Genomic DNA, 3,964 nt, shown 5'->3' with positions numbered 1-3,964 from the left:
GTCCATTTAGAGTCACACAGACCATAAAGCAGGGGATGCTTTAGGGGGTTGACAGAAAAAACACAACACTTCTTCTTTCCAGGTGATTAAATATGAAAGAAAACATATTTAAAATACCAATAGATCCTCCTAAATGCTCCACAGTCCTACTCCTCAGGTGTCCTTGAACTCATCACTGAAGGCGACCGTGGTGCATGGGTCCGATCCTTGGCTGCCATGTGTCCTGTGACGAAGTGTCCCTGAGCAAGACACTGAACCCCTAACCGCTCCCAGCGGCCCACTGCTCCCAATATACAGAGAATACATTTCTCCACTGCGGGACTAATAAGGGACTTATTTATTTATTTGTATTTTTTATTTTATTTGAACCCCTGAACAATTTAATAACAAATATCATTAATAACCAGATGGACAGACTGTTACTCTCTTAGATTAGCCCCCCCCCCCCCCCCACACCGGCTTCAGACGGCTCCTCCCACTTTCCTCAGCCCGCTTTAAGCGCGCGCCTCCTCTGCTTTTTCAGACGGATCTGTGCGCCTCCTGAACGCACGCGGACCCGGGTCTCCAGCTGAGACAGACGGACACCAGGACACCTTCTGGGGTTGTTAACTCTCGTGTGGACAGACATGAAGAGGACTGGGACAGAGTGAGGCTTTTGCACGCGGATAGAGTGGATACAAAGCGGTTTGGAGGAGGACGCGCTGCTCGAGCGCAGTCTCGCGGACTTTGGATAACTTTGTTTTTTTATCAAGGTGAGCTCCTCTCGTGCGCCTTTTACCTGCTCACAAGTACGTGTGTGTTGTCCCTCTGGTTGTCCCTCTGGTGTCCCTCTGGTTGTCCCTCTGGTTGTCCCTCTGGTTGTCCCTCTGGTGTCCCTCTGGTTGTCCCTCTGGTTGTCCCTCTGGTATAACTCTGGTTGTCCCTCTGGTTGTCCCTCTGGTTGTCCCTCTGGTATAACTCTGGTGTCCCTCTGGTTGTCCCTCTGGTTGTCCCTCTGGTGTCCCTCTGGTTGTCCCTCTGGTTGTCCCTCTGGTATAACTCTGGTTGTCCCTCAGTGGACATTACAGCGTCGATCACAGACACGCAGCCAATCGGTTCATCGCGGTGCTAATTGATCCGCTAGCTCCTCCGGCGCGTCCTCGCGTTCCTCTCACCGGCGCACGGGTCGCTGTCTCGGGTCAGGATCGGATCCAGGTTTAGCTCCTATGCGGACCGGGCTGGTCCTCTCCTCTGCTGGGAGTCTGTCTTCATGGAGACGTTTCCTCTCCACATCTATAGCAGCCTGGACAGATGTTGATTCTTTATAACCGATTCATCGTTGAAACATTTCAAAGGTATTGTTCTGATATGTGATATGAAGCCAGTGATGAGTCAGTTGGTTTTGCAGCTGATTGAAATATGACGTTAAGAGTCACGTGATTCATAATAATCATAAATGAATGGTTTAATCAGACATGTGGAATCTCAATATATATAATGGAGATATGATTTAAAGATCGTAGGTTCTGTGCACGCTGCTCTCTTCACACTGAGACGTGTTTGAGAACAATAAAGTTTTATTGAAGCAGAGAGGAGTGAGAGTTTGGGAAAAGTAAAGAAAGGTAGAGACAGAGCAAACATTCCTGACTCGCTGTCTCAGCGATTTAATTAAGGTTTGTGTGAGACGCTGCAGAGAGCAGCTCGAGGTGAAGGCTTAACCTCCACACACACACACACACACACACACACACACACAAACACACACGCCTGCTTCCAGCTTGGACTAATCCCAAGGGTCAGTTAATAAGTGTCGGGGTCATACCACCATGACAACCACATAGGGACGAAGCTCCCCAATCAGAGGAGTTAAGAGGTACAAGGTGAAGAGGACACACACACTCTCTCACACACACACACACACACACACACACACACTCCCCTCAGGTCACTGGTTGGGTAGATTGGTCGTAACACGTTCATCAGGTCGAAATATGTAGAAGTGGACCATCAGGAGCTAAAATCATTTTATTTAAAGTGTTCCAGAGGAGGAGGACTTGTTGGACTGTGTGAACTTTCATTCCTTCAAACAGCTTCTCTAAAAGTTATATGTATAAATACATATAGTATATACATATATATACATATATATGTATTTATACATACAGTATATGTAATATGTTGGTATCCAAGTCCTTCATGATGTTTCTCCTTCTATAGGCATCATCTCTACTCCAGCTTTACTAACTGTTGGTTTGTGTTTAACGCACAGAGAGACTCTGATAGTGAATGAGCTGTGTACATGTATGTATATATAATATATATATATATATATATACATACATGTATATATATATTATATATCGTTTTGCTCTTTGAGCAGTTGAACTGTTTACATTCGGAGGCTCTCTGGGTTTTATTGGGACGTTTCTGCTCTAGATTCAAAGGGAGAGAAGCTGAACGTATCAGACCAGGTTACGATTCAAGTCCTTTATTCTCCTCCAACAACAAGAAATGAAGCAGGAACCAGAGAAGCTCTTCCACTTGTTCTTGATGAACCACTAATTATAAGTAGTGGTGTAACGGACCGGACCAGGATCCAGGACCCGTACCGACCCCCTCACGGTTCAGCACGTGTGTGAGCCTCAGATTAATTCTACAGTTTAACTTTAACCATCACAGTGTAAATAAAGTTTGACAGACGATCGTTATCCTCCAATATCATAACAGAGCGGATGAAAAGAGTTCTGGAAAATATTCTGGATCCTTGTAGACCGGCTGCTAATATTAACCAACAATATGGATCATCAATGATCAGTAATCAGTGTCGGCAGCTAAGAAACGTGATCCAAAAGTTCTATTCGCGCCTTTTTTTCTTTTGTGTCGATCCGATCCGTGAGTTTGATGATCCGTTGCCCCGCTAACTATAAGTGACTGTTACAGAATATATATTTCACACACAGCTGAAGTCTCTATTGCTGAACATATTTGCTAAACTTGGTTTCTGTTTTCAGCGACATAAAAAGACTCACGTTACGTCTTTACAAGGTGGTTTGACACCAGAGGAGTTCTACACTCAGGCCTACAACAGCGTGAGACCTCCCCCCCCCCCCCAGGGAGGGTTTAGTGGCTGCTACTTCGTTACTAACCCATGAAGCGTGTCTCTAAGTACCCCCCTCATCCTCCCGGTGTGTGTTTCATAAACACGGCGGTTCAGGAGGAAGGTAAAAACTCGTAACATTCCTCTGTGGTACCAGGAGGCGATGCCTCTGACAGCAGGTCTGAGGTCAGATTCATGCAGAAACACCAGATCAGCCTTTAGATGACGTGTTGAAGGTATGCAGCTACAGAGACCATGTGCTGCGCTGTAACAGATGCATATTTAACCAGGGGTCGGATCTCAGACTGGATCTGAATAGAACTTTTAGATCTTTGATCATGTTTTTTTGCCACTGATACTAATTATTGATCATTGATGATCCATATTAACACATACATATCTCTTTGATGTTTGATTATAGCAGCTGGTCTACAAGGATCTACAATATTTATTATTTGCCACCATCCCAAAAATCATTTCAACGGTCTGAAGTCAGTAAACCATGAAAAATATTAAATGTTATACTTTTACTTTGTTTAAGTAATTTAAAGTGTTTTTTTTCTTCTTCATAAAATTACACATTTCCAATTTTTAGGAAATAAAAGATTGCATTTTTATTGATATCCCACTTACTTATTTCGTATGTTATCCATGTAATCATGACGAGGAATTATTAAGATACGAGTCCAACAGACCGATGACTGTTCCTCATGTGAAACCAGAAATAATGATTTGTGACATAACTTCTATAGTTATTTAAACCCAAACAACCATCTTTTCATAAACCTAACTAAGTAGTTTTGTTGTCTAAATGTAACTAAGTAGTTTAGTTGTCTAAATGTAACTAAGTAGTTTTGTTGTCTAAACCTAACTAAGTAGTTTTGTTTT

General features: G+C 43.4%; 1 protein-coding gene across 1 annotated transcript in view; it reads left to right on the top strand.

Moving 5' to 3' along the window:
- The first annotated feature begins 540 nt into the window (after positions 1-540).
- The window catches only part of LOC116400447 (vasorin-like), an 18,182-nt gene continuing 14,758 nt past the window's right edge, over positions 541-3,964 (top strand). Inside the window, exon 1 of the mRNA XM_031878283.1 lies at positions 541-752. The gene's annotated coding sequence lies outside the window, so the exon portion shown is untranslated. The remainder of the gene's footprint in view (positions 753-3,964) is intronic.

The sequence above is a fragment of the Anarrhichthys ocellatus genome, unplaced genomic scaffold (genome assembly GCF_004355925.1).
Source record: "Anarrhichthys ocellatus isolate YVR2014 unplaced genomic scaffold, GSC_Weel_1.0 scaffold171, whole genome shotgun sequence".
Lineage (NCBI taxonomy): Eukaryota > Metazoa > Chordata > Actinopteri > Perciformes > Anarhichadidae > Anarrhichthys > Anarrhichthys ocellatus.
The sequence above is the reverse complement of the archived record's forward strand: the minus strand, read 5'-3'. Positions and strand labels throughout refer to the sequence as shown.